This window comes from Myxine glutinosa, unplaced genomic scaffold (assembly GCF_964187855.1).
Source record: "Myxine glutinosa unplaced genomic scaffold, kmMyxGlut1.1 SCAFFOLD_2326, whole genome shotgun sequence".
NCBI classification, from domain to species: domain Eukaryota; kingdom Metazoa; phylum Chordata; class Myxini; order Myxiniformes; family Myxinidae; genus Myxine; species Myxine glutinosa.
The window spans coordinates 44,666-57,169 of NW_027618421.1; the positions used below are offsets into that span (position 1 = coordinate 44,666).

Genomic DNA, 12,504 nt, shown 5'->3' on the forward strand with positions numbered 1-12,504 from the left:
ATGGGGGTGAGTTGCTTGAAGGATGAAGAGGGACAAATCATTGTGGACCCAGATGGAACAAGCGTTACGCCTCGGTCCCCCGTCGTTGATGTGATGCGAGTTGACAAAGTGGAAGACGCAAGACGGCCATCTTGGATTTTGACGTGGCGACCCAATTTTCAATAGCGTTCTCCCTTATGCATCGATACACCCACACACCAGATTAGAAGTTAGTAGTTCGTTTATTTTTCAAGATATTTTGCTCACAAGGTTCAGAATTATATATAGTGGCGGCCATCTTGGATTTTGTCGTGGCGACCCAATTTTCAAAAGCTTTCTTCCTTATGCCTGGATACACCCACACACCGGATTAGAAGTTGGTACTTCGCTTATTTTTCAAGATATTCCGCTCACAAGGTTCAGACATACATGGCGGTGGCCATCTTGTTTTGAGGTGGCGACCCAATTTTCAATAGCGTTCTTCCTTATGCCGAGATACACCCACACACCAGATTAGAAGTTGGTACTTCGCTTATTTTTCAAGATATTCCGCTCAAGGTTCAGACATACATAGCGTCAGACATACATGGCGGCGGCCATCTTCGATTTTGACGTGGGTTGCACCCACACACCAAATTAGAATTCGGTCGTTCGCTGACTCGCGCACGCATGGATGCACGCACGCACAGACGCAGGGGAAAACCATAGTCCCCCTTTCGCTCCGCGGTGCGACGGGGGACAATTAAAGGAAGATGGGATAGATATATGGAAATACAGGACTGTTGAATGCAGAGAATGAATGGGATTGCAACATAGAGAGTAACCCAGTTTTAGGACCGGCAGAGAAGCTAACCGAGAAGGAATTTGAGGAAGCGATAAAAGCAATGAAGAGTAGAAAAGCGGAAGGGCCGACGGGAGTTGTGGGAGATATGTTGAAGGCAGCAGGAAGTTGGGGTGTGAAGAGAATGACATAGATCTGTAATCTGGTTGTGAAAGAAGGCCGCATTCCAGTGGATTGGGAACTGAGTACCCTCGATACAAGGGGAAAGGTGACCCTCTGGTTTATTGTGAGGCAGTTGCAGGAGAAGTATGTGGAGAAGAGGAAGAAGTTGTTTCTTGGGTTTGTTGATCTGGAGAAAGCATTCGATAGGGTTCCACGTGAAGTAGTGACATGGGCATTGAGGAAGTTAGGAGTGGAGGAATGGTTGATCAGAGTAGTGATGGCAATGTACAAAAGAGCGCGCACAGCTGTAAGGACGAAGGATGGGAACAGTGGTGAGTTTGAGGTGAAGGTGGGAGTGCATCAGGGGACGGTACTAAGTCCACTACTATTTGTAGCTGTGATGGAGGTGCTGACTCGGAACGTAAAGGAGGGTTTACCGTGGGAGTTGTTGTATGCAGATGATCTGGTGTTGATTGCAGAAAGTATGGATGGACTGAAGGAGAAGCTGAACAAGTGGAAGGAATGTATGGAGACTAAAGGTCTGAAGGTGAATATCGGAAAAACGGAGGTGATGGCAAGTGGTAAAGCATGTGGTGAGGTGGGAAAAACTGGGAAGTGGCCGTGTGCTGTGTGCAGGAAGGGTGTCAGAGTGAACTCAATTCAATGTGCAATGTGCGCCGAGTGGGTTCATCAAAAATGTAGTGGTTTGAGAGGGTCATTAACCAGTGTGGCAGCTACATTCAAATGTAAGGTGTGCACAGAGGGAGCTGCAGATGGAGGAAATGTTGAGTTGGATCTTGGAGACGGCATGAAGCTGGAAGGTGTGAAATCATTTTGTTACCTAGGAGACATGCTGAATGGAGAGGGTGGATCAGACTCGGCAACGGTTGCTGGAAGAGATGTGCATGGAAGAGGTTTCGGGAACTGAGTGGCGTGCTGACGAGGATTGGAGTGTCATTGAAGCTGAAGGGAAAGGTGTATGCTGCATGTGTGAGAAGTGTTATGATTTATGGGAGCGAGACATGGGTAATGAACGTGGAGCAGCAACGAAGGCTGGAAATGGTGGAAATGCAAATGGTTCGGTGCATGTGTGGAGTATCTTTGAGAGAGAGAGGAAGATAAATGATGAATTGCGAAAGATGATGGGAATAGAGCCTGTGATGGATGCTGTGAAGAGGAACAGGTTGAGATGGTTTGGTCATGTGTTGAGGAAGGATGAAAGTGAATGGTTGAGAAGAGTGATGGAAATGAATGTAGCAGGAAGTAGAGGACGGGGAAGACCGAGAAAGACTTGGCTAAAGATGGTCGAAGAAGAAATCCGGGCAAGTTTTTCGGGGAGATGCAACAAGGGGAGATGCAGAAAATAGGGCAAAATGGAGAAGATTGTCATTGGGACCGCAAGGCTAACCACCGCTCTTGCAGGGAAAATGGACTCATAATGCCTGTTGTTGTATTCACGGGAAAGGTTACTGTGATGAGAGGAGGTTGTTTGTGTCACTGTCGTGCAGAACAAGCAGCCACCACCAGCAAATTTAAAAAGAAAGAAAACAACAACAAAACATTTTCAGGTGTCTCTTCTTGCACTTGCAAATGAGATAATTTATTTTGTGAAGTTTGATTCTCAAAACTCACCAGTTGGCAGCTCTTCATCAACAGATACATTTGCGAGAGGTTCAGCATTCCTGCAGAAAGTAAAGATTTTGTAAAGCCATCGTTAAATAAATGTCACAAATAAGAAACGTCAGAATAAAAATGCAGTCAGGCAGGTAAAAATCAGACTGCATCGGTTCTTTGCGTTTTCTGCATTCAGACAGCAAACAACAACACTACACTGCGCTCCCCTACCAAGTATCTTCATACCTGATATCTCGACTCACCTTCACTCTTTCATTCCTCTTTTTTCCCACCTCTGGAACAAACTCCCTCACTCTCTTCATTCCCACTCCTCCCTCCAGGTCTTTAAAACAGCCGTTCACCACCATCTCTTATCTTCCCCCATCCAAAACCTTGATATTTTCTACCTCCGTTAATACACCCCAACTCCACATCTTTCAATCGTCAATCCCTGACTTCATTCCTGAAATTTATTGTAGTGTCAATTTGTTTTGTACCGTGTACCCCTTCCCCCCCTTCTCCCCCCCCCCCCTCCCCCTCAGCAATACACAGCCATCCTGGTAATTCACATACAGGGTGATTCATGAATGTGTGTGCCATCCTTTGGATGTACGTTAAACCTGCCTGCAAATGAGGCTTTTCACAGCCATGTGCATTATACTAAAGAAGATTTATCTTGTCTGGCACAGGGGTCTGCTCCACAAGCTTGTCATATGGTGTATCTGGAGTGATGCATTCTATTATCTCAGCTTTCCTTACAAATCGAAAGATGAAGTTGGTACTTGAGGGTCAATCTTTTCCTACTTGCTCCATCAATTCTGGTGTTCCACATGGTTCTGTCCTTGGTCCCACATTGTTCCTTGTTTATATCAATGATCTTCTTGATAATGTTCTATCTCAGCTAGCCATGTGTGCCGATGATTCCTCACTTTACTGTACATCTGCTTATTCACTCAATGCCACTCGTAATGAGGTTGGAGTTTCTCTGGACAATGATTTGGAGAATGTGTTGAAGTGGAGCCACGACTGGCTGGTAACCCTAAATGCAAAGAAAATTAAACTGTTGTCCATATCTCGTTCTAGAAACAGGTCTTTCCCTTCTGTGCACATAGGGTCTTCAACCTTAACAGAATCATCAGAGCTTCCGCTCCTTGGTCTGGACATGTCTTCTAACCTCCGTTGGGACAAGTACATTTCTGGAATTGCTAAGAGTGCTTCCAAGCGAGTTGGTTGTCTTTATCGAGCGCAGAGGTATTTACCTCCTGAGGCCATTTTGTACCTGTATAAGGCAACTACACGTCCCCTCATGGAGTACTGTTGTCACATTTTGGCTGGAGCACCAGCTTGCCACTTATCTTTACTTGATAGGCCCCAGAAACGCATAGTGAACCTGGTTGATGTGGAGATGGGTTCAACTCTTCAACCACTCTCTCACCGTAGGTCGATGGCCACTCCTGGTTTGTTCGACAGATATTTTCATGGCAAATGTGCTGTTGGACTTTCTAACTTGGTTCTTCCCATACGAGTGTTTGGACACAAAATGCACAACAGGTTTGCTATGCTGCTACACTATACAATGCCCCTGCACTAAATAAACATCACGTTAAATAAAATCAGGCAAAGGTGCATAAATCTTTTTTTTTTTAAACCCCCATGATTCTGGTCGAGATGAGCAGGTGGACAAATGAATGTGCTCTCGATGTTTGTTCATCCATCAGCTGACACACGTCATTCGATGCTATTGTACGTCCTCCGCAATCACGCACCACTCCTTCCTCCCACCGGCAAGTGATCATAAGTAAACTAGAGTTCAAAGAACACCTTACTCCCCGCAAGCCCCGGGAAGGTTGTAGGCCAGGTGGCGAGGCCGGTCGAGGCCGCCTCAGCCGGGCTGGGCCCAGCCGCCCATGTCGCAAAAAATCTTCTTCTTCTTTCGAAATTCTCTTCAAGTACGACTTATGCACTTAATAGGAATATCTGACTGATTGCAACACACGCTTGCAAAATTCTCTTTCGCGGGGCCCGACAGAAGAAAGAACAAGGAATCGTTAAGCACCAACTGATACTCATAGTCATACTGGGCCCGCGTCAGACCGATGGAGCCGACAGAAGATTAAATTTATTCAAAAAGAACCCGGACAACGCCGAGTGCCTTCAGCGAGTCATAAATAAATGATAAACTACACGAATGAGGTGCTGACGTCGATTTCCTGAGGCGATTCCGTACATTGATTAGCACACGATACTCGACATGAACAGAGAAAATTCACTCAATGCTGTGAAAACCCGGAGATACCTTCGTTGCGACCTCCGCATCTTGGGAAATAAAAACGTACGGCGGAGGAGGAGTCGAGAAAATGTCGATGATAAAATTCGCCAGCTAACAAAAAGACGTCCAATGTCCACGAAATGTCTGCATCGAAATGATTGCTTTAATGTTGTTGGTCCATGGTTACCACGTGATACATTTGTGACGTCAGCCTTCCGAGTCCGAAAATGACGAGGCGCTCAAACACGATCCGATTGGTCGATTTTAAGTCTTCATCATCGTCATTTATTAATTTTTAAAATAAATCAATCGTTATCTATCTATAATTCCAGTAATCTCTGTCTGTACGTCTGTACGTCTGTACGTTTGTTTGTCTGTGACCGCTGTTTCTCGACAACCACGGGTCCGATATACTTTTAACTTGCCAGGTATATTGCTGGGGACCCGAGGATGTGCCTTTTCAAGGTTTCATATTAATCGGACAATTACTTACCGAGCTATGTCCAAAAAACGATTCAACCAATCAGAGAGCAGCGAACGATCGCGTGTGCCGAACGTGGCGGGCACACTCTGCCTCGGATGGCACATTTGAGAGCGTATTCATTTATTTCACGTTTGCAAACTATGTTGGCGTTAAACTATGTTTTACAACTAATAAAAACGAATTTGCGATTCATTCGCTTTCCTGCGCGTTTGTGCACGCGATGGCGATTTCTTTACCAAACTCCGGAAGCCGTTCGCTTTGGACCAAACCATTGCATGTAAATAGAGGGGGGGGATTGTCACCACTCGCAAGCCGTTCGCTTTGGACCAAACCATTTCATGTAAATAGAGGGGGGGGATATAATTTTAGATATAGATATAGTACGGGCATGCCCTAGTCTATCTATAATTCCACTAATCTCTGTGTGTATGTGTGTGTGTGTGTGTGTCTGTGTGTGTGTGTGTGTGTGTGTGTGTGTCTGTGACCGCTGTTTCTCGACAACTACCGGTCCGATATACTTGAAACTTGCCAGGTATATTGCTGGGGACCCGAGGATGTGCCTTTTCAAGGTTTCATATTAATCGGACAAGTAGTTACCGAGTTATGGCGATTTAGCCGTTCGCCGTTCACTTTGGCGCTAGCGAATGGACCAAACCATTTCATGTAAATAGAGGGGGGGGGGATTCTGTGGTCGTTACTGGCTTTGCGAATGGACCAAACCATTTCATGTAAATAGAGGGGGGGGGGTTCTGTGGTCGTTACTGGCTTTGCGAATGGACCAAACCATTTCATGTAAATAGAGGGGGGGGATATAATTTTAGATATATATATAGTACGGGCATGCCCTAGGAAGTACGGGCATGTACGGGCATATATATATAGAAGTACGGGCATATATATATAGTACGGGCATGCCCTAGTCTATCTATAATTCCACTAATCTCTGTGTGATGTGTGTGTGTCGTCTGTGTGTGTGTGTGTGTGTCTGTGACCGCTGTTTCTCGACAACCACGGGTCCGATATACTTGCAACTTGCCAGGTATATTGCTGGGGACCCGAGGATGTGCCTTTTCAAGGTTTCATATTAATCGGACAAGTAGTTACCGAACTATGTCCAAAAAACGATTCGACCAATCAGAGAGCAGCGAGCTATCACGTGTGCCGAACGTGGCGAACAGACTCTGCCTCGGACGGCACATTTGAGAGCGTATTCATTTATTTCACGTTGGCAAACTATGTTGGCGCTATGTTGGCGTTAAACTATGTTTTAAAACTAATTAAAACTACTTTGCGACAAAAAAAGATTCGACCAATCAGAGAGCAGCGAGCTATCACGTGTGCCGAACGTGGCGAACAGACTCTGCCTCGGACGGCACATTTGAGAGCGTATTCATTTATTTCACGTTGGCAAACTATGTTGGCGCTATGTTGCCGTTAAACTATGTTTTAAAACTAATTAAAACTACTTTGCGACAAAAAACGATTCGACCAATCAGAGAGCAGCGAGCTATCACGTGTGCCGAACGTGGCGAACAGACTCTGCCTCGGACGGCACATTTGAGAGCGTATTCATTTATTCCACGTTGGCAAACTATGTTGGCGCTATGTTGCCGTTAAACTATGTTTTAAAACTAATTAAAACTACTTTGCGATTCATCGTAACTGCGATATGCGAACTTCCGGACAGTGAAGACTGCACTTCCGGCAGCCAATCACAGAACACGTTGTTGCGTAGCCTATTAATGCTTTTCCTTTTCATTTTTTAAATTGAATTGCTTGATTCCTTGCGATTAAATTGCAAAAAGCCAAAATACGTTGGCGCTAATTTAATTAACACTAAATGGCGAATAATCGTAACTGCGATATGGGAACTTCCGGACAGTGAAGACTTCACTTCCGGCCTTACGAAAGTGCCGATTAACTGTCTCGATTGTATCTTACCACTGTCTTATTGTTAGATCTATCTATTCTATCTTATCTTACCGTCTATATACTTACTGTATATCTTATAGATCGATTGTAGATAAAGACAATGCCCCAATCGAGTCGTCGTTTACGAGAACTAAGGAACGAAGCTGCACGGCGTGCACGCGCAATGGAATCTGACGAAGGACGAGCTGCTCGCCTGACACGCGACGTTACGCGCCTGAGAAGACGTCGTGCAGCTGAAAGGGATGAAGAACGGACTGCTCGCTTGGCAGACAACACTGGACGCATGACAAGACGTCATGCAGAAGAAACGGATGAAGAACGGACTGCTCGCTTGGCAGACAACACTGGACGCATGACAAGGCGTCGTGCAGAAGAAACGGATGAAGAACGGACTGCTCGCTTGGCAGACAACACTGGACGCATGACAAGGCGTCGTGCAGAAGAAACGGATGAAGAACGGACTGCTCGCTTGGCAGACAACACTGGACGCATGACAAGGCGTCGTGCAGAAGAAACGGATGAAGAACGGACTGCTCGCTTGGCAGACAACACTGGACGCATGACAAGGCGTCGTGCAGAAGAAACGGCTGAAGAACGCGCTGCTCGCTTGACACGCGACGTTACGCGCGTGACAAGGAGTCGTGCAGCTGAAACGGATGAAGAACGCGCTGCTCGCTTGACACGCGACGTTACGCGCGTGACAAGGAGTCGTGCAGCTGAAACGGATGAAGAACGGACTGCTCACTTGGCAGACAACACTGGACGCATGACAAGGCGTCGTGCAGAAGAAACGGATGAAGAACGGACTGCTCGCTTGGCAGACAACACTGGACGCATGACAAGGGGTCGTGCAGAAGAAACGGATGAAGAACGGACTGCTCGCTTGGCAGACAACACTGGACGCATGACAAGGCGTCGTGCAGAAGAAACGGATGAAGAACGGACTGCTCGCTTGGCAGACAACACTGGACGCGTGACAAGGTGTTGTGCAGAAGAAACGGATGAAGAACGGACAGCTCGCTTCGCAGAGAACACTGAACGCGAGGCAAGGCGTCGTGCAGAAGAAATCCCTCACCAGCGAGAAGACCGGCAAGTAAGGGATGCCCTGCGCCATCAGGATGTACACCGTGTGAGACTAGAGCAGGCTCACCATGACAATCGCAACCTTGCTCGATACGATGATACCGATTTCTTCCGAGAGGTACTTCATGGTGAGTACAGGCACGCGTTGAGCAGGACCTCAATATTCCAATGCACTAAATGCTCGCATTGTGCTGCTTTGGTGTGGAATGAGGAGAGAAGAGGATTTTGCTGCAACCACGGCAAGGTCGATCTTATGCATGATCCTACAAATCCAAATCCCGGTTCAATTCCATCACAACCTCCAGATGCTATTAAGAACCTTTTCCTTAACCAGGACTTTGTGAAGCACGCGAAACAGTACAACAACGCGCTGGCAATGGCAAGTATCGGTGTCCGAGAGATACGTATGCCTGGCTTCAATCCTGGAGTGCGCATACAAGGTAAGGTTTACCATTACATTGGTGCTCCTCTTGCCGATCTGGGTTGTACCCCACGCTTTGCTCAGATCTACTTTCACGATCCAGCCCATGAGCTGGATTATCGTCGTGCCCACACCTCGAACAGTGGCCTGAATGAGCAGTTTTTGCTAAGAGCACAACAGGCCATTCATGAGTGCAACCCATACGTCCAGCAATTCAAATCAGCCATTGAGTATGTGGTTCATAATGATAGCGCCAATGAACTGAATATTGTGTTAACAGGTCGCACGCGGCGCCGAGACCTTCATCATGGTACCGTCAACCTTCCCTCACCAGACAGCGATGTGGCTGTCATTGCTCCAGGGGCAATGACAACAGAGCAGTTTGGAAGGCTGGCAGTCGCTGTTCACCTCAGAGGAGGAGGTTTACAGACAATAGATGCCATGCATCCAGCGTATGACCCACTATCATACATACTTCTGCTACCCTGCGGCTCTCAGGGGTACCACACTGAGTTGGCAGGGACAACGCCAACAACTTTCTACCGCTACCATCTACAAGTACGTGATCCTACTCATCACTTCAATCTACTGCTTCGTGGTGGAAAGTTGACACAGCAGTACGTATGCGACATGATGGCAAAAATTGAGTCACACCGTCTCAATTGGATTCGCTGCAACCAGAAGTCAATTAAGGCAGAAAAGTATAAGATCATCGTTGATGCGTTGAACAGTGATGCTGAGGTGCTACCTGGACGCCTCACCATTCTGCCACTGTCAATTTATGGGTCGCCACGTTGGTATGCCAAAGAGTTTCAGGATGCAATGGCTTTAGTCCGAGTCAAGGGAAAACCAGACTTTTTCCTAACATTCACCTGCAACCCAAAGTGGCCAGAAATTAAAGCATCGGTTTTTGAGGGTCAGCCACCCAATGCAAGACCTGATATCATCGCCCGGGTGTTTCATATGAAGGTGGAAGCACTCCTCGCAGACATCCTCAAGCATGACATCTTGGGGCATGTGGACGCTTACGTGATGGTGAAGGAAACGCAAAAGCGTCACCTTCCCCATATACACATGCTCCTGACCGTGGTACCTCGCGACAAGCCCAGAACACCAGCAGATGTCGATCGCGTGGTCTCTGCTGAGATTCCTGACAGACTCACAAATCCGGAACTACACCGTATCGTGACATCACACATGATTCACGGCCCATGTGGGGAATGGAACATCTTGAGCCCTTGCATGGCAGACCGGAAGTGCACAAAGGACTATCCCAAAGCCCTACGACAAACGACAAGCTTCTCTGATGACTCCTATCCCCTGTACAGAAGACGGGCAGAAGCAGCACCTGGTGATCCCATCATGAAGACAATACGAGGCGGTGCTAACGTATTAGTTAACAATGCATGGGTTGTGCCTTACAATCCATATATTGTCCTCAGGTACGATGCTCACATCAACCTTGAGATCGTCTGTGCTGTCACCTGTGTCAAGTACCTGTACAAATACCTTGAAAAGGGCCCGGACCAGTGCCTGGTCAGACTAGAGCCTCATGAGAGGATGCGAGAGGCATTACGACATGATGAAGTGGCACGCTACGAACTAGGGTGTTACATCACCGCATCTGAGGGATACTGGCGCATATACGATTTCCCCATTCAACGCAAGTACCCACCAGTCGAGATGCTGGCACTCCATCTACAGGATGAGCAGGTAATCACGTTCAATGACGAAGGTGCCGTACAGAACGTGGCAGAGTCAGGACCCCCTGCAACAACCCTCACCGCCTTTTTCGAAGCCATGAATCTCCATCCACACATGCGTCATGTTCTATATCCAGATGTATTCCAACACTTCACCTACTTGAGGAAAAGGTTTCAATTGCGGAAGAGAAGGCTGAGTTTCCAGGATAACTGTAAGGCTGATACGGTTGGGCGGCTCCCCATTATTCCCATCAACTCACATACTGCCGAGTTGTACTATCTCCGCATGCTACTGTACCGCGTGCCTGGCCCCACATGCTTTCAGGATCTCCGTCGTGTTGGTGGTAGGGTCATGGAGACCTATCTGGCAGCCTGCATTGCATATGGCATCGTTGACAATGACCAGGAGGTGGATTCTGTTATGGAAGAGGCTGCAAATATTGCATTTGGCCCTGCAGTCTGCGAAGTATTTGCCAACATGCTCATATTCGTTCTCAGAGGCAACCACGTGCAGTTCTGGGAAAGGCACAAGTATGTGCTGTGCGAGGACTTCATGCGTGCAGCAGGTGTGAATGAACCAAATGGACGCATTGTGAGTGCAGTGCTACTAGAACTGAGGAACAAAGTTGAGTGCCACGGCTTTTCGCTCAGTAAGACCTTTGGCCTTCCTGAGCCTGAACCAGTTCATTTCCAGTCTCGCATTCCGCGCGTCATCGAGCACGAAACAGTGCACAATATAGGAGAACTTGAGGCTCACATCGCTCAAACAGAGTGCCTTCTTAATGACGAGCAGCGCGTTGTTGTCGATAAAGTGATGCGGAGTGTGGAACACGGACATGGCTGCATGCTTGCAGTTGATGCAAGTGGTGGGACTGGGAAAACATTCACATTGTCTCATATACTCAACAAAGTGCGAGCAATGGGAAAAGTGGCTCTTGCAACTGCTGCAAGTGGTATTGCAGCTACGCTGCTGCCTAAAGGGGCCACCTTCCATAGTAGGACCAAGTGTCCTCTCATTCTCACTGATGAGTCCACTTGCAACATCAGTGAAAATGACACCACTGCAGCACTCATACGCATGACTAATCTAATGGTGGTGGATGAGGTTTCAATGATGGATCGTCGCGCATTGGAGGCAGCAGATCGAACATTCCAGTGGCTTCGGGGCTCAGAGGAACCATTTGGCGGCATCGCGATGGTTTTCAGTGGTGACTGGAGGCAGATCCTTACTGTTGTGCCACACGGTAGCCGTATTGACATAGTTGGAAGGTGCTTCAAGAGCTCATACCTGTGGAGAAAAGTGCAGATACTTCGTCTCAGAGTAAACATGAGGATCATGCAGGGTGCTGGAGAACAACAGGACGAATCTGCTTTTGCAAAATTCCTGCTGGATCTGGGTGAAGGGAAGATTCCTGTCAATCCAGAAGAGGGTGAATTTGCTATTGAGCTCAGGGAACCGCTCATTCTTCCAGGTGAAAAACTTCAGGATATTGTCACTTGGGTGTACGAAGACTTGCATAACAACATTAGCAACCCCAAGTGGCTATGCGAGCGTGTTATACTATGTCCGACCAATTCCGAAGTCGATCAGGTAAATGCCTACATGACGACCATATTTCCAGGGGAGGAACATGTTTGCTGTAGCGTCGATACAGCGGAATCTGAGGGTGATCATTTGTATCCGCCTGAGTTCCTGAACACCCTCTGTCCATCTGGTATGCCGCCACATCGAATCTCTCTCAAGGTGGGTATGGTAATCATGCTGCTGCGAAACTTCGACCAGCAAAGCGGGCACTGCAATGGCTCAAGGTACATCATACTTCAGATCCTTCCAAATCTGTTGGTTGCACAATCTGTGATGGGTGTCAATTCTGGACGCACATTGCTCATTCCACGCATAACCTTGAGTCCATCTGACAACATGTTCCCGTTCACTCTGCGGCGTCGGCAGTTTCCGGTACGACCCTGCTTTGCCATGACGGTGAATAAATCCCAAGGACAGTCGCTACACCATGTTGGGATCTTCTGCACACGAGACTTCTTCAGCCATGGTCAGTTCTATGTGGCGGCCAGTAG

At 47.5% G+C, this 12,504-nt stretch overlaps 1 protein-coding gene across 1 annotated transcript in view; it reads right to left on the reverse strand.

The window, feature by feature from the left end:
• LOC144889294 (uncharacterized) overlaps positions 1–12,504 on the reverse strand; it is a gene marked incomplete at its 3' end in the record, with an annotated part of 47,510 nt that overhangs the window by 23,279 nt on the left and 11,727 nt on the right. The gene's annotated exons all lie outside the window — the stretch shown is intronic.